Source organism: Saimiri boliviensis, chromosome 12 (assembly GCF_048565385.1).
Source record: "Saimiri boliviensis isolate mSaiBol1 chromosome 12, mSaiBol1.pri, whole genome shotgun sequence".
In the NCBI taxonomy this organism is placed as follows: Eukaryota; Metazoa; Chordata; class Mammalia; order Primates; family Cebidae; genus Saimiri; species Saimiri boliviensis.
The window spans coordinates 18,006,629-18,027,238 of record NC_133460.1 but is presented as its reverse complement, the minus strand read 5'-3'; the positions used below and the strand labels follow the sequence as shown (position 1 = coordinate 18,027,238).

Below are 20,610 nucleotides of genomic sequence, written 5' to 3'. Positions count from 1 at the left end.
ACCACTCATGCCAGGTATTTATTAAGCATCTACCATGTGCCAGCCAGACCCTGTGTCAAGAGTTAGGAATAAATAGAGGAGATATTAATTTTAAAACCACACGCATAGTTGCAATCATCATACGTGCCTGTTTTCACAAAGCAGAAATCAGGAAAAACAAAGTATTTTCGATGAAAATATTTTAAGGTTACGTATAGAGATTTACACAAACAAGCGATGGGGTCGGATCACTAGTGATTTTAGAAAGGGCTGGAATACAGGAACTAAGCCAGGAGCAGGCGAGAATGGCGAGGCGCGGCGGAAGAGGACGGAAGTCGCTCACTCCTTCGAATTGCACCCTGGCTGCCGGGTGCTAGGCCAGCCTCGCGCAGGAGAATCGGACACTGTGTACTCAGCAGGGGGAGCCGGGACTCAGCGCCAACCATTGCACCTGCGGCCGGGAGCCAGCGCCGGAGCCTGGAGGCCCGCTCGGCTGCTGCAGGCACCCTGACCGCCACCTGGGGGCAGCCACGTGAGCGCCACGCTGTGCGCCCGCCGGGCCAGCCCCGCCCCTGCCCGCCCGCTTCGGCTCAACCTCGCCAGGAGCCACAGCTGCAGCTTCAGGTCCGCTCCTGCCGGGATCGAGCGCCCGCACTCCCGGCGCTGCAAACACCCAAGTCCCGCTCGCTGCCGCCTGCACTCGAATCCCTGGCACGCGCCTCTCGCATCCCGGGATCGTCCCAGCGGCTGCCAAGCGCTCCCCGGGATCTCTCCGGCTGCCCAGAGCCCAGGGATCGGCCCATCTGCCCCGCGCGGCCCCAGCTGCGTCCTCGGAGCGCCAGCCCGCGCGCCCCGCTCTCCGCTCCCCGGCACTCTCGGGGGGCCCGCCCGCCCTGCACCCTGGAGCGCCGGGCCGCGAGCCTCTGCCAACTCTTCTGGATCCTCGCGGCCGTGGGCAGCGGCTGCCGCGCCTGTCTGCCGGAGGGAGGTAGGCGTGGACGGCGGCCGGCCAGGCTGTGGGGGGCTGGGAGCGGGCGCTGCAGGCCTGTGCGCCCCAGTGCAGCTGGCCTCTGGAGCGCTCTGGGTCTGGGCTTGAGAGTGGGGCCGGAGACGGCATGGAAGGAGAGTGTGGGGGCGCTTCTTCCCTGGTTGTTAAACTCTCTGGGGCCCAGTGCTTGCTTCGATAAAACGGGGAAGTTGTGCGGATTAACGGCGATGTGGCTATGGAAAGCAACTGGCAAGCAGTGGGCGGTGATCTGGCTGCAAGCGACCAATAGTTTGGGGGCCTCCGCCCGAGGTGCCCTCGGGGCCCCCAGAGGGTGGGCGCATCACAGCCTTCCTGTTCCTGCAGGGCTCGGAGCCGCACCCTCCACCCCTTTCCCCTGAACTGGAGGCCTGCGTCAGCTTGAATTCCCGGAACCTCTAGGACTGTGTAGACGCGCCCTTGCTGCATATTTGGCTGCGGGAGTTCGGTTGCTGGCAGGCGCCGCTGACATGTGCGCCAAGGGGCTGGGCATTAGTAAGCCGGTGGCTGCGCGGGGGTGGGGACCTCGCGGGTAAGCCCAGGCCTAGATCCTTTTGCGCGCGCCTAGGGAATTTCAGGGAACCAGCCCAGCTGCGCCCTGAGTGTGATAGATGGGCCGCATGGGGAAGTGAGATCTGCCCAGGTGAACGATCCCAGGGAGCCCCACCTCTGGAACCTCGCTGGTGGGCGCTTCTTTAGCTAGGAATGCAGGAAACACTAGGACTGGAGTCCTGGGTTGGAATTCTAGCTCGGTTATGCTCTCTGGCCCTCGGTTTCCTTATCAGTAAAGTGGGTACAGTATTTGTATCTACCTCTTAGTGTCCTTGGAATGAGTAGATGAGCCTGTATATGTCAGGTGCTTGGAACAGTGCTTGGCACACAGTGTGAAGGTCTGTCGCCCCGGAAGACATCTAATGGCCGAGGGCCCTGGACAGGCTGTAAAGTCTCGGGGAATTGAGCCACGTAGTCTATCCTAATGTTTTTAATGAGGAGGAAACTGAGGGTCAGAGTGGTCCCCAGGTCCCCAGAAGCTCCGTAAGAGGAAGCCAGTCACATAAACAGAAAAGCAAGATGGAGTAAGTGGTAATACAGAGCAAGCAGGTGGGAGCTGAGAATACCCGCTGTGTGTGTAAAGGGGAGAAGGTTAAACATCGCCTGAAATCTGTTTCAGGTGATGTTTAAGCTGAGTTGGGGAAAAGGCAGGTGGAAGGAGGTAGGGTTCAAAGATGGCGTATGTAGGTGTCTTCCTTCTCTGTGGCCTCCACAGCACCCAGTGTTCATTCCTTCATTCAGCTATTAACTCAACAAATACGGTGAAACCTCTCAACGACATGAATTTCAGTGTAACATGGCTGGGATTGGCGTCCACCCTCCTCTCAACCCCCTTTCTTTTTTTTTTTTTTTTTGAGACGGAGTTTCGCTCTTGTTACCCAGGCTGGAGTGCAATGGCGCGATCTCGGCTCACCGCAACCTCCGCTTCCTGGGTTCAGGCAATTCTCCTGCCTCAGCCTCCTGAGTAGCTGGGATTACAGGCACGCGCCACCATGCCCAGCTAATTTTTTGTATTTTTAGTAGAGACGGGGTTTCACCATGTTGACCAGGATGGTCTTGATCTCTTGACCTCGTGATCCACCCGCCTCGGCCTCCCAAAGTGCTGGGATTACAGGCTTGAGCCACCGCGCCCGGCCAACCCCCTTTCTAAAAGAAGTCGGTGGGGACCCAAGTTCTTACCCTCTGCAGGGAATGGGGAGGCCGGAAGTCATGAGATGGTCACACTTTACACATAATCATAGGTGCACATGCCAAGAGCTTCCTGTTTTTTGGGTCAAGGGCGCAGTAGCTCAGGTCTGTAATCTCAGTACTTTGGGAGACTGAGGCAGGTGGATCACTTGAGGTCAGGGGTTCAAGACCAGACTGGCCAACAGGGCAAAACCCGGTCTCTATTTAAAAAAAAAAAAAAAAAAAAAAAAAAAAAATCAATGATCTGCTTTTAAAACATACTGTATTATGTGGCAGAAAAAGCTATGGATCACCAGTACCCACGTTCTCTTCTTCTTGGGGTGCTCTCTGGATGATTTTTCCCAGGCTCCCTTACCATTCGGTGGGGCCACATGACTGAGTTTGGCTGATGAAACATGAGTGTGTCCATTTCAAGCCTAGACCCTAAAAACCTCTCACTGTTTCCTCATTTGTTGGACAAGTCAAGGGGAAATTGAAGGCCTAGAAAAGGGTAGAGCCACAGCCATAAGGAGCGTTTTTTTTTGTTGTTTTTGAGATGGAGTCTCACTCTGTTGCCCAGGCTGGAGTGCAGTGGTGTGATCCCGGCTCACTGCAACCTCCGCCTCCCAGGTTCAAGCGATTCTCCTGCCTCAGCCTCCCGAGTAGCTGGGATTACAGGCACCTGCCACCATGCTCAGCTAATTGGTGTTTTTTTTTTTTTTTTTTTTTTTTTTTTTGGTATTTTTAGTAAAGAAGGGGTTTTGCCATGTTGGCCAGGCTGGTCTCGAACTCCTGACCTCATGATTAGCCTGCCTCAGCCTCCCAAAGTGCTGGGATTACAGGCGTGAGCCACCGTGCCTGGCTGTCTGGTCTAGTTCTTACACTTGAAGCAGAACAACTGAATGATCAAGACTATCGCCAAAGTAGTAATAGCAGCTGGTTGAACTAGTTTAAAAGAATCAAAAGTTTTTTCTGTTGAGGGAGATTGGTTCTGCTGACCTGGAAGCTGCAGATCATTACCTCAATGAACTGAGAATACTCCTAGAAGGTGGTTAGATTGATGATCTTGTTTACACCTGGGATGAAAGCGGCCTGGGCCTTAAAGTGTTGCTGGATCAAATTCTTGCAGCCAAGGCTGATAAGCACAAGCAAGAAGGCTTCTTTTTTGTTGTTTGTTTTGAGACAGGGTCTTGCTCTGTCACCCAGGCTGGGGTGCAGTGGGACAGTCACAGCTCACTGCAGTCTGGAACTCCTCGGCTCAAGTGATCCTCCTGCCTCAGCCTCCCAAGTAGCTGGGACTACAGACAGGAGCTACCACCCTGCCTGGCTTTTAATTTTAGTGTAGAGGTGGGGTCTCACTCTGTTGCCAGGCTAGGCTTGAACTGGACTCAAGCAGTTCTTCTGCCTTGGCCTCCCAAAGTGTTAAGATCACAGGCATGAGCCACTGTTCCTGACCATAAGAAGGCTTCAGACAAAGGAAGGAGTGAGTCACTAATGCACTGATGATAAAGTAGAAGATGACAGTCCCTCCCACAACCCCCAAAGTCCCAGGGCTGTGGGACTCCTAGAGAAGCGTTTCAAAGGGCTAGAGTCAGAGGGTGGATGGTATTCTGTTCTCCATCTGTGAAGCTTTCGAGAGCTAGCAAGGTCTAGCAAGCCACAGGAAGCACCCGGAAGTAGGTGGCTAAACTGCAGAAAATTTCTCAAGGCCAGTGCTTCTCCAGCTTCAGTGCACATCAGCGCCCCCAGGAGGGCTTGCTTAAACTTTGACTGCTGGACCTATCCCCGGAGTTTAATTTAGTAGGTCTGGAATGAGGCTTGAGAATTTGCATTTCCAGCAAGTTGCCAGACTGCTGTGGCTGCTGTGGCAGCTGGTCCCACGCTTTTAGAAGGGCTGGTTCAGGAAGTGGTGACTGTGTTGGGAGCCCTGGATTCAGCCCGCACCAGCTTCAAACCCACCCCCCCTATGTTCTAGTCATGTGATTTTTGGGTAAGCCACATAACCTCTCTGTTCCTTAGCTTTCTCATCTGTAGAATAAAGCTAAGAGTGACTACCTCTTGGGGTTCAGGGAGGCTTCCCGGAGGAGGTGACATCTAAGCTGAGGCCTGAGGAATGAGCAGACAAGTTGGCCAGGGGACAGGTAGGGAGGACGGGAGCCCAAGGAGGAAGGAGCGCATGCCTTCTAGGGAACTGAGAGGGGTTATGTAGCAAGTGCTTTGTAAGTGATATTGAACTGCTACCAATCTGTTCTGGGCAGGACTGCAGTGGAGAGAAAGCCAACCATGGTATGGGAAATGGGCTGCTGGAGGGGCTCAGAAGCAGAACTAGTTATTTGAGCCCTTCTTTCATTGGTTAGAATGCAGTCACACAAACCCACCTAGCTGCAAGGGATGCTGGGAAATGTAGTTCCTGGCCAGACAGGGGAGTCAGGCTTCCTGGTGGAAAGCCAGCTCTCTGTGTCTCAGTGGCTTTTTCTGGCCTCTGGCCACCTCTCTCACTTCTCCACTTTGCTCACTTTACTCTGCTCTGTTGGGTGAGTTAATTTTACAGATGAAAACCCTGAGATTGAGAGAGGTTAACTAATTTGCCCAGCATTCCTCAGCTGATTGTGGCAGGGCCAGGATTTGAATTCATCCCAAAGGCCTTGCTTGGCTACATCCTGGTTTTGGTGCTTTTCAGATACTCCATGAGCCAGCCTTTCCCACTACAGCCTCTGCCATGTCAGTAACTCCCATGTAGTTACAACCCAGCAGTCCTTTTTCTTGGGGGGGTGGTGAGTGGGCAGAGTCTCACTCTGTTGCCCAGGCTGGAGTGCAGTGGCACAATCTTGGCTCACTGCAACCTCCACCTCTTTAGTTCAAGCGATTCTCGTGCTTCAGCCTCCCAAGTAGCTGGGACTATACAGTTCGTACACCACCACGCCTGGCTAATTTTTGTATTTGTAGTAGAGATAGGGTTTCACCATGTTGCCCAGGCTGGTCTTAAACTCCTGGCCTCAAGCGATCTGCCAGTCTCGGCCTCCCAAAGTGCTAGGATAACAGGGGTCAGCCACCATGCCCAGCCACAATCCGTAAGTCCTTCTGTTTCTCCATTATATCAGCTGGAAATTGCCAGCTTTTCTCCACTTACTCGTTCATTTATGCAACACACACTTGTGCATTTATGGTGTGTGCCAGGCATTGTGCTCTGGGCAGGGAGCTGCAGAGGAATAACACACGGCCCCTTTTGTTCAAGACACTCACATGGTCTGGCCACTGGGAGGGCTGGGCACACAGAGTTCATGTGAGAAGTGAGACGTGCTGTATCCCTGGACTGACCCACCAGGAGTACAGAGTGTACTGTGGACACTCGGAGTGTGCCCAGCAAGTGATTAAACATTGCAATTCAAGCTCCCTTGTGCATTTTGCTAATCAAAGCTATAATTATGATATTTTGTGTTTCATATTCTGAACTGCATTTTTCAGATTCCTGAAACCATATAATAGCCCTTGCATGATGACAGTTTTATATGCACAAAACACAGTGTACTGCAATGATATTTTTACGAGCCTTTAACAGAGCAAATGATGACGTATGTCTGGCTTCTGCAGCAGTTTGCTGTTTGGGTTGGTAAGTTGATTTCTGTCTCTTTTTTTTATTTTATTTTGAGACAGAGTCTTGCTCTTTTGCTCTGTCATCCAGGCTGGAGTGCAGTGGCATGATCTTGGCTCACTGCAACCTCCACCTCCTGGGTTCAAGCAATTCTCCTGCCTCAGCCTCCTGAGTAGCTGAATTACAGGCACACACCACCACATCCAGCTAATTTTTGTATTTTTAATAGAGACTGGGTTTCACCATGTTGGTCATGGCTGGTCTCAAACTCCTGACTGTGTGATCCACTCACCTCAGCCTCCCAAAGTGGTGTTGGGATTATCGGCGTGAGCCACTGTGCCTGGCCCTTTTTTTGTTGTCTTTAGATGGATTTCCCTCTTGTTGCCCAGGCTGTAGTGCAATGGCGCGATCTCAGCTCACGGTAACCTCCACCTCCCGGGTTCAAGCGATTCTCGTGCCTTAGCCCTCCCGAGTAGCTGGGATTACAGGCGCACACCATCATGCCCAGCTAATTTTGTATTTTTAGTAGAGATGGGGTTTCTCCATGTTGATCAGGCTGGTCTCGAACTCCTGACCTCAGATGATCCGCCCACCTTGGCCTTCCAAAGTGCTGGGATTACAGGTATGAGCCACGGGACCCATCCCTTTTTTTTTTTTTTTTTTTTTTTTTTGAGACGGAGTTTCGCTCTTGTTACCCAGGCTGGAGTGCAATGGCGCGATCTCGGCTCACCGCAACCTCCGCCTCCTGGGTTCAGGCAATTCTCCTGCCTGAGCCTCCTGAGTAGCTGGGATTACAGGCACGCGCCACCATGCCCAGCTAATTTTTAGTATTTTTAGTAGAGACGGGGTTTCACCATGTTGACCAGGATGGTCTCGATCTCTTGACCTTGTGATCCACCTGCCTCGGCCTCCCAAAGTGCTGGGATTACAGGCTTGAGCCACCGCGCCCGGCTTTTTTTTTTTTTACGATGGAGCCTCGCTCAGTCGCCCAGGCTGGAGTGCAGTGGCGCAATCTCGGCTCACTGCAACCTCCACCTCCTTGGTATGAGTGATTCTTCTGCCTTAGCCTCCTGAGTATCTGGAACTACAGGTATGTGCCCCTCCCTTGCTTGGCTAATGTTTGTATTTTTAGTAGAGATGGGGTTTCACCACATTGACCAGGCTGGTCTCAAACTCCTGACTTCGTGATCCACCTGCCTCGACCTCCCACTTAGTGCTGGGATTACAGGCATGAGCCACCACTCCCGGCCTTCTCAGTCTCTTTATGGTATGTGGGAAGATTTGTTTTTAAAGGGAAAAGGGGAAAAGAGGGTTGGGGAGGGCTCCTTGAAATTACACCAGAGGCTGGGCACAGCTGCTCACGCCTGTAATCCCAGCACTTCAGGAGGCTGAGGCTGGAGGGTCGCTTGAGCCCAGGAGTGGCAAGACATTATCTCTACAAAATTTTTTAAAAATAAGCCAGGCATGGTGGCATATGCCTGTATTCCCAGCTACTCGGGAGGCTGAGGCAGAAGAATCCCTTGAGCCCAGGAGCTGGAGGATGCAGTGAGCTGTGATTTTGCCACTGTACTCCAGCCTGGGTGAGAGAGCAAGACACCCACCCAGTCTGTTAAAAAAGAAAGAAAGAGGCCAGGCACGGTGGCTCACAGCTGTAATCTCAGCACTTTGGGAGGCCAAGGTGGGTGGATCACCTGAGTTCAGAAGTTCATGATCAGCCTGGGCAGCATAGTGAAACCCTGTCTCTACGAAAACTACAAAGATGAGCTGGGCATGGTGGCACACACCTGTAATCCCAGCTACTACTCAGGAGGCTGAGGCAAAAGAATTGCTTGAACCCGGGAGGTGGAGGTTGCAGTGAGCCAAGATTAAGCCACTGCACTCCCTCCTGAGTGACAGAGTGAGACTCCATCTCAAAAAACAAAAGAAAGAAGTTCTACCAGATTCATTCTAGAGTGGGGTTTCTCAGCCTCAGCACTATTGACATTTGGGCCAAATCTTCTTCATTGTAGAGGGCTGTTTATTGTAGAATGTTGAGCAGCATCCCTGGCCTCTATCCACTATATGCTAGTTGCACCCCTAGAGTTACAACAATCAAAAATGTCTCTAGACATTGCCAAATGTCCCTCGAGGGAGCGAAATCGCCCAAGGTTGAGAGCCACTGTTCAGGACTTCGTTAGTTTCCGATTGCTGCTGTAATGAGTTGCTGCAATTACTTAGTGGCTTTAAAACAACACATTTATTATCTTACAGTTCCTGGGGGTCAGAAGTTCTAAAATCAAGGTGTCAGCATGGCTGTGTTCATTCTGGAGGCCCCAGGGGAAAATCTGTTTCTTTACCTTGTCCAGATTCTAGGAGCTGCCCTCATTCCTTGACCCCTCCCTCCATCTTCAAAGCCAGCAGCGTGGCATCTTCACATCTTTCTCTTTGTCTTTAGTCACATCTCTTCCTGTAACTCTGACCCTTCTACCTCCTTTTTATAAGGATCCTGTGATTACACTGGCCTCACAGGATAATCCACGACTCTCTTCCCATCTTACAATCCTTAGTCACATCTGCAAAGTGCCTTTTGCCATGTAAGGTAACATACTCACAAGTTCCAGGGATGAGGATGTAGACATCTTAAGGGGAGCCATTTTTCTGCCTGTCACATAGACAGTTTGGCCTCAGGGTACAATGAAATTTCATTGCTTATAGAGGGCTTGTAGGGATGGAAGTGATTTAGGGAGTCAGGGACTGGGGGATTCTTGGAGCATAATAGCAGCTAGTACTTTTGAGAGTCGAGTCTATGCCAGACATCATGTGCCTAATCTCATTGTATTCTCAGAACAATCCCTGCAGGGGTACTGTTAGCTGTCCCCTGTTTACAGAGGAGGGAACTATCTAAGGAAGGCTTTCTGGAGGCCAGGTGCAGTAGTTCATGCATGTAATCAACTTTGGGAGGTCGAGGCAGGAGGATCACTTGAGGCCAGGAGTTCAGAGCCAAAAGGATCACTTGAACTTGGGAGACTGAGGCTCCAGTGAGCCATGATTGTGCCATTGTACTCCAGCCTGGGTGACAGAGTGAGACCCTGTTTCAAAAAAAAAAAAAAAAAAAGACACCAGCCTGAGCATTGTAGGGAGACTCCCATCTCTACAAAAATAAAATAACATAATTAGTCAGATGTGGTGGTGTGTACTCGTAGTCACAGCTACTCAGGAGGCTGAGGTGGGAGGATAGTTTGAGCTCAGGAGTTGGAGGCTGCAGTGGGCTATGATTGCACCACTGCACTCCAGCCTGGCCAATAGAGCCAGACTCTCTCTAAAAGACAACAACAACAAACAAACCCAAAAGAAATAAACAAGGAAGGTTTTCTGGAGGAGGTCAAAATTTGAGCTGGGTCTGGAAGAGATTAAAGGGTTTTGCCAGTGAGTGGGAAAGGGATTCCAGGCAGAGGTGTTACTGATGGTGGGTGTCCAGGTTCTTGGTATTTTGAGCAAATAATTGGACAAAACACATGAACAAAGCAAGGAAAGAATAAAGCAATGAAAGCAAATATTTACAGAAAACAAAAGTACACTCCACAGGGTGGGAGTGGGCTTGAGCAAGTGGCTTACAGATTGCCTGGAATTTAAACACCCTTTACTGGTTTCCCTATTGGTCACTTGATGTACGCCCTATGTAAATGGCTGGGATCAGTCTGATAGGTTGTGGAAAGTGACCAATCAGAGGCTGAAGTGAAGTTAACCGGTTACACGCTATGCAAATATCTGATTGGTTGTGGAAAGTAACCAATCAGGCTGAAATGAAGTTACAAATGAAGACTCCTATGCAAATGAAGACTTGATCAGTGACCAGCCTGATGAGTTGTGGGGAGGGACCAATCAGAGGTACTTTCAGTTTTTTATCTGCCACGCAGAAAAGTGGGGGCTTGCAAAGGGAGTAGCCTCTGGTCCTTTAGTTACATGGGTGTGGAAAGTTGGGGTTTCCCTTTTGATTTAGTTCTAGGAAGTCAGACTGAATCGGCCTTAAGTTCCCTGCCTCCAGATCCTATTCTCCTGCCTCAGGGGCACCTGCAGGTAGACACAAGGGAAAGGAGAAGGTGAGGAGAACTTCATGGTATATGGAGACTGATTCTTGGACTTGGAAGGTTGGGAAGCTGAGATGCCAGGGAGGAAGGGACGGATGGGCTGGACTCTGTAAATTGCTGCTTTCATTCTGATGCAAAGTGTACTATTTCTCTCAATAGTTTAAATAAATGTTTATAAGCACCCACTATATGCTAGGGGTGCAGACATTAATAAGACACTGATGTGAAATCTTAGCTTGATGCTTGACTTAATCACTCCTAATGCTGTACCCTAGTACATTAACACTGAGCAACCAGCTGTGGTGGCTTAAACGTATAATCTCAGCACTTAGGGAGGCTGAGGCGGGCGGATCACTTGAGATCAGGAGTTCAAGACTAGCCTGACCAACATGGTGAAGCCCCATCTCTGCTACAAATACAAAATTTAGCCAAGCATGGCAGTAGATGCCTGTAATCCCAGCTATGTGGGAGGCCAAGGCAGGGTAATTGCTTGATCCTGAGAGGCAGAGGAGGTTGTAGTGAGCCAAGATCACGCCATTGCACTTCAGCCTGGGCGACAGAGCAAGACTGTCTCAAAATAAAACAAACAAAACCAAACACTAAACAGCAAGGTATTTGAGCTCATGTTGAGCACCTGTTCACTGAAAGTAGTACAAGGTACGGGGACAGGGGTGGAGACAGCAACGCAGACCTTCGGATGTCACCTTCACCTGCCTGACAAAGTCTGTGATCTAGGACGGGGTCCCAGCTCCTGATGGCGGGGCCTGGGATTCAAACCCTGGCCATGCGGCTGTAGAACACAAGCTGTTAGCCACCGTATTGGGCTTTGGTTTTTCCTTCTTGTTTAAAGGAAAGTGGTGACTCCAGCTAGGTTTAAAATATCTTCAGAACAAGCCAGGTGCAGCCCTCAATGCCTAGCTCTGTGCAGTTCCCCTCCCTTAAGGTGGCCTTTTCAGAGGTAGACTGTCACTTCTGGACCTGGCAGCTCCTACCATTGTCAAAGGAGAGTTCCCGTCAAGTGCTAAGTGTTGCACCTGGTGTGCAGTCAGCCTTTCACATATATACATATATAGTATTTGTCTGTCTTATTTCCATAGAAATTATGCCCTTTTGAGGTTGGTAAGCAAATAAGAACCTTTTCTGCTTTCTTATCACTCATTCATAGCACAAAAGCCACACCTTCCCTGCTCTGAATTTTTGCTAAACTGTGAGAAATTTCAGCTTCTTGAGTTGGTGGAGTAAGACAGTGTTCTTGGCATGGTATCTAAAGGAACCAGAAGGCTGGGCAGTGTGACTCACGCCTGTAATCTTAACACTTTGGGAGGTTGAGGCAGGAGGATCACTTGAGACCAGGACCTGGAGACCAGCCTAAGCAACACAGCAAGACCCCATCTGTAAAAAGTAAATCCACAAAGGAACCTACCAGTGTAGGGATATGGTGGGAAGGGAAGCAGTAAGGGGAAGTAGAGTTAAGTCTCATTTATCACTCCAGGAAATCAGAAGATAGGATCAAAATAAATAAATAATAGGGGCACTTCTGTAAGCCCAGCACTTTGGGAGGCTGAGGCGGCTGGATCAGTTGAGTCCAGGAGTTGGAAACCAGCTGGGCAACATGGTGAAACCCCATCTCTATAAAAATATACAAAAATTAGCCTGTGGTCCCAGCTCCTCTGGCAGCTCATGTGGGAGGATCACTTGAGCCTGGGAAACAGAGGTTGTGGTGAGCCAAGATTGCACCACTGCACTCCAGCCTGGATAACAGAGAGAGACCCTGTCTCAAAAAAAAAAAAAGAAAGAAAGAAAAAGAAATAATCAAGAAGCATATTATTTAATGATATCTGTACACCAAGGGAAATACTGAGAAGCGTTGGAAGTGTTCCCCCTAGGGGCGGGAAGTAGGGCTGCCCATGCACCCTTGCAAAGGTTGTTTACTAGAGTTGAGCAGTACCCCACCTATGATCATCTACGGTGGCCCTAGTAAGAAAAAGGTGTTTAAAACTATTTTTTAAATTATAAATAAATAATATATAATGGCCCAAGCCTGGCTGAATTTGGACGGAGTCTCACTCTGTCACCCAGGCTGGAATGCAGTGGCATGATCTCGGCTCACTGCAACCTCTGCCTCCCAAGTTCAAGCAATTCTCCTGCCTGAGCTTCCCCGGTAGCTGGGATTACAGGCAGGCACCACCACACCCTGCTAATTTTTGTATTTTTAGTAGAGACAGGGTTTCACTATGTTGGCCAGGCTGATCTCAAATTGCCGGCCTTAGGTGGCTCGCCCACCTTCGCCTTCCAAAGTGTTGAGATACAGGCGTGAGCCACTGCGCCTGGCCGGTTTGGGGCTTTTCATATTGTATGTGACAGAAAACCTATGTGTAGCTAACTAAATAGTCCTTTCTCCTACTGCCTCCCAAAAGGTGGGGTTTATGTATCTTATGATTCAGAAATCTATGAGGGCTTGGTAGTTTGGTTTTGGGAGTATCTGTATTCCAGGTTTCAAATGACATTATCACTCTTCATTTTTCTCTTTCTCTGGTTCCGCCCTCCACCACACATGAGCTTTGTTCTGTGGTGGCCTCAGCCCCAGTCTGAAGTTCACATTCAGCATGAAAACACTGAGCACCTCTTCCAATCACTCAAGCAAAAAGCCCCAGGCTTGCTACAATGGGCTAGAATAGTAGACTCCAGTCACATGACCACCTCTGAGCCAATCTCCGTGGCCACGCACCCCAGTGCTATGACTGGTTTAGGTCTGAATCATGTGACAACACATGACTTGAGGGTGGGGCAGAGGCAGAGCCTCACGCAGAAGCTGGTGTGTGATTCCATTCCAGGTGGCTGATGAGTCACCTGTGTCTGCTGTGGTTGTAGTCAGGAATGTGTGGGTTGTGCTGTGCTGGGCATATACTAGTGTGTGCATTGACCAGCTTGGGGTGTGCCATTTTGGCTCTGGGATGCTGGTTCCTAGGAGTGGTGGTGGGAAGATTCCACCCTCTTTCTACCATAGGAAGGCAGCTCCTGGGGGTGAGGGTGAGCCCAGAGTGGGGCCAGGGGCCACTGTGGCTTGACCCTCAGGCCTTGACCTGAGCGTTGCAAGCATAGTTTCCTGCCTCTATAAACTGCCAGATCCAGACTCAGTGAGACAGTGGTTTCCATGGCCAGAACCTAAAATAATCTATTCCTTGAGGACCCCAGAAGCAGCTTGACTTTGCTATGAGCCAGACGTCCAGGTCACAAGTCTGGCTGGGACCCAAGGCTCAGTCCCTTTTATTGATGATAATAAAAATGATGATAATAATAGCTGTTGAGTTCATGGGGTGAGTACAATTATGCATCCCCACTGAGGCTCAAGAAGTGAAGTCACACAGCCAGTCAGTGGCAGAGATGGGGCTTGAACTTGGGTCTTTCTGACTCACTCTGCCACCTTTCCATAGAAATAGGGACTGGAGGCTGGGCACAGTGGCTCATTCTTTTAATTCCCAGCACTTTGGGAGGCCAAGGAGGGTGGATCACTTGAGGGCAGGAGTTAAAAAAAAAAAGAAAAGAAAAGAAAAAGGGACTGGGAGGAGAAGATGTGGATGCCTGAGTAAGGCAGAAGAAACTTTCAAGAGAATCCTGATGTCTTGGAACTGGAGTCCTGTTCTGAGCACAGGAGCAGATCTTTCTTTGGGCCAAGGGAAGCCCAGGTTAGACAGAGATCCCTAGGAGGCTGGGTGCCTTGCCTGGTGTTGGAACAGGCCTCTTGGAACTGACTTAGGGGCTGAGGAAGGTTCCTTATCTGGGGAAATCCAACATCCTCCAGGTAGCCAGTCTTCATGCACAAATGTAAGAGTCTCTGCCAAGTTAGGACTCTGAATTGAGGCCACAGTTTTCCCAGGCTGACCCTGCCTAGGCACCCACTTGTCATAAAGGATGTGACCTTTTGGCCAGGTGCAGTGGCTCATGCCTGTCATCCCAACACTTTTGGAGGCCAAGGTGGGAGGATTGCTTGAGGCCAGGAGTTTGAGACTAGCCTGGGCTACATAGTGAAACCCTGTCTCTACAAAGATAAACACATTAGGTGGGCATAGTGGCACACACCTGTAGTCCCAGCTGCTCAGGAGGCTGAGGTAGGAGAATCACTTGAGCCCAGAGATCAAGGCTGCAGTGAGCTATGATCGCACCGTTGTACTCCAGCCTGGGCAGCAGAACAAGACCTTTCTCCAAAAATAAAACTTTTTTGAGATGGAGTTTCGCTCTTGTTACCCAGGCTGGAGTGCAATGGCGCGATCTCGGCTCACCGCAACCTGCGCCTCCCCGGTTCAGGCAATTCTCCTTCCTCAGCCTCCTGAGTAGCTGGGATTACAGGCACGTGCCACCATGCCCAGCTAATTTTTTTGTATTTTTAGTGGAGACGGGGTTTCACCATGTTGACCAGGATAGTCTCGATCTCTCGACCTCGTGATCCACCCGCCTCGGCCTCCCAAAGTGCTGGGATTACAGGCTTGAGCCACCGCGCCCGGCCAAAAATAAAACTTTATAAAAAAGACGATGTGACTTTTTATGATACGGGAGAGAAGGAACTACTGTACCAAATAAAAGTAGCAAGTAGAAAGGAAAAAAGAAAATTACAGTAGATTATACAAGTTTAGATATCAAAGTATGAAGATTGTGAGTCCAGGACTGTTATGTGGTCCCATGGTATAAGAAACCCAGGTTCTCTGTCTTATAGCTCTTCCAGCCTCAGCACATGGCCATCCACCTCATGGTCTAAGGTAGCTGCTTGAGCTCCAGCAATCACATATGCATTTCAGCCAGCAGGAAGGAAGGAGAGCCGAGGGGCACATTCCCTTTAAGTTCCCTATAGTTGGCACACAGTCCTTCTTATATCCCATTGGCTAAAACTTGGTCACATGGGCACACCCATCTGCAAAAGACTCTGGGAAAGGTATCCTGAGTGGCCCACGTGACGAGTGTAGCCAAAACCCAGTGGTTCTGTTATTAGGGAAGGAAGGAGTGAACAGCTATTGGGAGATAGTTTGCCACAGCTGCCTTCAGAGCAAATTTATGACAACTCAAAAGCCATAAAACAGATGACACTTACTTAGCTCTGGAATGCATATCAAGTGCCTGGTGTGTACGAGGCGCTGTGCCAGGCAGGGTCACAGCTGCTTGTCTGTGTTTCCCAGGGCTAAGGAGAACGTAAGATCTGTGGTGGGACATGACCGAGGCTGGGCTCCCTACACTGCAAGATGACGGAGTTAGCTAGGTGAATTAATTGGGTAAGGAGCCAGGATTTGCTCCCTGGCAGCCCAGATCCTGCATCTGAGCGTGTTTTTTTGTTTTTTGTTTATTTGAGATAAAAGTGGTATACGTGGCATGATCTCAGTTTACCGCAGCCCCTGCCTCCCAGGCTCCAGTGGTCCTCCCACCTCAGCCTCCTGAGTACCTGAGACTACAGGCACACGCCATCATGCCTAGCGAATCTTTGTATTTTCCTGTAGAGACAGGATTTCGCCATGTTGCCCACCCAGGCTGGTCTGGAACTCCTGAGCTCAAGCGATCCGCCCGCCTTGGCCTCCCAAAGTGCTGGGATTACAGGCATGAGCCATCGTGCCTGGCCCTGAATCTGAGCCTTTAACTACTCAACTAACTACATTGCCTGGAGGTCTGCAGGTTGAGGCTGTGGTTCTGGCCCCTCTCCTGGCACCATCCTGGCCTCCAGGGGCCGCCAATTTGGCTGGGCCTGCTGGCAGCTCCTGGCACCACACCATGTTGATCAGCAGGGATTCTGGCCAAGGGCTGATCAGGGCAGAGTAGGAGCTGGGACGGGGAGTGGTTGACAGTGCAGAGAAGCCAGCCCAGGGCTCAGGGAGGATTTTGGTGACAAACAGGATCAGGTGGCTGTGGCATTAGATCCAGGCCTGTGACTGTTTCTTCCCCAGAGGATAAGAATCAAACTCAGCAGTTGACAACAATTTTCAGACTGTGAATATAGAAATCAGTGTGTAGGTGGTGTGTTAAGGAAAAAGACTAAACAGAAAGAAAAACAAAAGTCGTAAGTAGAATAGAAAATAGCAAGAGTGAGCCAGGCACGGTGGCTCATGCCTGTAATCCCAGTGCTTTGGGAGGCCAAGGTGGAGGATCATTTGAGGCTGGAAGTTCAAAACCAGCCTGCCAACATAGCGAGACTCTGTCTCTACAAAAATAAAAAACATTAGCTGGGCATGGTGGAATGGGCTGCTCAGGAGGCTGAGGCAGGAGGATTGCCTGAACCCAGCTGTTGGAGGCTGCAGTGAGCTGTGATTGCACCACTGCATTCCAGTTGGAGTGGCCTGTCTCTGAAAATAAAATTTAAAAAAAAAAATAACAAGAGTACATTATACAAAGTAAGGCTAAGTACAATTTCTTGACATTTTACTTACCATTTTATAGGCGTGTACTGGGTTAGGATATAAATATATTTCCTGCTTCAGTAGCCAAAGTACCAAAGCCTTGGCTCTAGAAGAATGCCTGCCTGATGGACAGCACTGCCGAAAAGAATTGGACTTACTGGTTTGATGTAAAAAAATTTTAAACTGGCCGGGCGCGGTGGCTCAAGCCTGTAATCCCAGCACTTTGGGAGGCCGAGGCGGGTGGATCACGAGGTCAAGAAATCGAGACCAACCTGGTCAACATGGTGAAACCCCGTCTCTACTAAAAATACAAAAAACTAGCTGGGCATCGTGGCGCGTGCCTGTAATCCCAGCTACTCAGGAGGCTGAGGCAGGAGAATTGCCTGAACCCAGGAGGCGGAGGTTGCGGTGAGCCGAGATCGCACCATTGCACTCCAGCCTGGGTAACAAGAGCGAGACTCCGTCTCAAAAAAAAAAAAAAAAAAAAAAAAAAAATTTAAACTAATTTACTATTTTGTGGCTAAAGCAATCCAGCTTTGTAAAAATGTTAAAGCAGTATAGAAATGTACAAAGTTTTAAAAAGCTGTCCAGGCTCCGTGGCTCACATCTATAATCCCAGCACTTTGAGAAGCCAAGGCAAGCAGTTCACTTGAGGTCAGGAGTTTAAGACCAGCCTGGCTAACATGGTGAAACCCTGCCTCTACTAAAACACAAAAATTAGGCAGGTGTGGCAGCAGGCACCTATAGTCTCAGCTACTTGGGAGGCTAAGGCAGGAAAATAGCTTGAACCTGGGAGGCAGAGGTTGCAATGAGCCAAGATCACGCCGCTGTGCTCCAGCCTGGGCGACAGAGCAAAACACCATCTCGAAAAAAATTTTTTTAATTAAAAATCAGAAGTTTCCTCCAGGTCCACAACTGCTTATCCAAGCGCTGTCCAGTTCCTGTGAATTTTTCAGGGAAGTTTCCATGCATGTACACGTGTCCTTTTTCTTTCTTTTTTGGAGACAGGGTCTTGCTCTGTTGCCCAGGCTGGAGTGTTGTGGCACAATTTCAGCTCTCTGCAACCTCCACCTCCTGGGCTCAAGTGATCCTCCCACCTCAACCTCCTGAGTAGCTGGGACTACAGGTGAACACCACTACACCCGGCTAGTTTTTTGTATTTTATTGTAGAGATAGAGTCTCATCGTTTCCCAGGCTGGTCTCAAACTCCTGGGCTCAAGTGATCCTCCCACCTCAGCCTCCCAAGGTGCTCGGATTACAGACATGAACCACCACATCGGGCTTTCTTTTTTTTAACTTTGGCTTTCTTGAGATATAATTGACATATGTTACATCTACTCATTTAAAATGTACAATTCAGTGGTTTTTAGTATATTCACAGTCATGCAGCCACAATCAATTTTAGAATGTTTTCATCAACTCAAAAGAAACCCCATACCCATTAGCAATCATTCCCATTCCCCACCCCCCCAACCGTTCCCACCACCCCACCCTTCCTCCAGCCCCAGGCAACCATTAGTCTGCTCTCTGCTGCTCTAGCCTTGCCTTCTCTGGAAGTTTCATAAATAGAGAATTAGCCAATGTGTATAGTCTTGTGTGACTCCCTTTTGCCTCCTCTAGTGGTTTTAAGTTTTATCCATATTGGAGTGTTTCAGAACCTAGAAGTGGAATTGCTGGATCATACAGTAACTCAGTGTTTAACTTTTTGAGAAGTTGTTTTTTTTTTTTGTTTTTTTTTTTTTTTAAGATGAGATCTCACTCTGTCACCCAGGCTGGAGTACAATGGCGCAATCTCAGTTTACTGCAAACTCTGCCTCCCAGGCTCAAGCAATTCTTCCACCTCAGCCTCCCAAGTAGTTGGGATTACAGGCATGCACCACCACGCCTGGCTCCTTTTTTTTTTTTTTTTTTTTTGAGATGGAGTCTCGCTCTGTCACCCATGCTGGAGTACAGTGGCGCGATGTCAGCTCACTGAAACCTCCAACTCCTGGTTCAAGGGATTCTCCTGCCTCAGACTCCTGAATAGCTGGGATTACAGGTGCATACCACCATGCCTGGCTAATTTTTTTTTGTATTTTTTGTAGAAACAGAGTTTCGCCATATTGGCCAGGCTGGTTTCGAACTCCTGACATCAGGTGATCCACCCACCTCAGCCTCCCAAAGTGCTGGGATTACAGGCATGAGCCACCGTACCTGGCCTCTCTTTACTCTCTTGATGGTGCCCTTTGAAGCACAAAAGTTTTTTTATTTTGGTGATGTTCAATTTTTTTATTTTAAAGATGGGATTTCACCAGGCTGGTCTTGAACTCCTAACCTCGTGATCCACCCACCGTGGCCTCCCAAAGTGTTGGGATTACAGGCGTGAGCCACTGCACCGGGGTTTTGTTTTGTTTTGTTTTGTTTTGTTTGAGACTGAGTTTCACTTGGTCATCCAGGCTGGAGCGCAGTGGTGCAACCTCAGCTCACTGCAACCTCTGCCTCCCTGGCTTAAACTATTCTCCTGCCTCAGCCTCCTGAATAACTGGAACTACAGGTGTGTGCCACCACACTCACCTAATTTTTGTATTTTTAGTAGAGATGGGGTTTCACCATATTAGCCAGGCTGGTCTCGAACTCCTGACCTCATGATCTGCCCACTTTGGCCTCCCAAAGTGCTGGGATTACAGGTGTGAGCCATTACGCCCAGCCTTTTTTTTTTTTTTTTTTTTTTTTTTTTTTTTTTTTGAGATAGAGTCTCACTTCGTCACCCAGGCTGGAGTGCAGTGGCACGATCTCAGTTCATTGCAATGTCCGCCTCCTAGATTCATGCAATTCTTGTGCCTCAGCCTCCCGAGTAGCTGGGATTACAGGTGACTGCCACCACATCTGGCCAGTGTTTTGTATTTTTGGTAGAGTCAGGATTTTGCCATGTTGTCCAGGCTGGTCTCAAAATCCCAACCTCGAGTGATCCACCCACCTCAGCCCTCCAAAGTGCTGGGATTACAGGCGTGAGCCGCTGCGTGCGTCCGGCCCAGGTGATGTCCAGTTTACCTACGATTTAGTTGCTGTTGTTTTGGTGTCTTATCAAGAAGGCTTTGCCTAACTCAAGGTCGTGAAGAATTTATATTTTCTTCTAATAGAATTTTGGCTTCTAATTTAGGCTTTTGATTCATTTTGAATTAATTTTGGGGTATGGCATAAGGAAGGGGATCAACTTCATTTTTATGCATATGGATATTCATTTATCCCAACACCATTTGTTGAAAAAGTTCTTTCTTCTCCATTGAATCATCTCAGCACACTTGTTGGAAAATCAATCGGCTGTAACTGAAGGTAAATTATCTTTGCCCCTTGTTGAAAATCAAGTGGCTGAACATGTGAGCGTTCTATCCTACAATCTTCCTGAACTCTTTCTTGATTTTGTGTGTCTGTCTGTGGGTGTGGGACCTTCCCCTTTCTAACAGTCATGCAGTATTTCATGGTGTAGAGAGAAATACTGTGATCTCTATAATGAGCTGTTGAACACTTGGGACTGTTGGGTTTGTTTGGTTTGGCTGCTGTTACTGATTGTCCTATAGAAAACGCTTTTAGGAGCACTCCTTCATTCGGGGAAAGTGCATTGAGTGCCTTCTTTGTGCCAAGCACTCTTGGAGGTATTGGGCCTGCAGACAATAACAAAGTAAACAGGGTGATGTCAGTTTGAGAAAAGCACAGTGACGAAATGAACCATGCCTGGGATCCCAGCATGCTTTTGGTGTCTTATCCAAGAAGGCTTGGCCCTCACTTTGGGAGGCCAAGGCAGGAGGATCACTTGAGCCCAGGAGATTGAGAGCAATCTGGGCAACATAGCAAGACCCTGCCTCTACAGAAAATAAA

The 20,610-nt window shown here is 49.2% G+C and overlaps 1 protein-coding gene across 1 annotated transcript in view; it reads left to right on the top strand.

The window, feature by feature from the left end:
• Nucleotides 1–548: 548 nt before the first annotated feature.
• Nucleotides 549–20,610, top strand: part of EEF2K (eukaryotic elongation factor 2 kinase) — an 82,650-nt gene continuing 62,588 nt past the window's right edge. The window contains exon 1 of the mRNA XM_010340769.3: nucleotides 549–967. The gene's annotated coding sequence lies outside the window, so the exon portion shown is untranslated. The remainder of the gene's footprint in view (nucleotides 968–20,610) is intronic.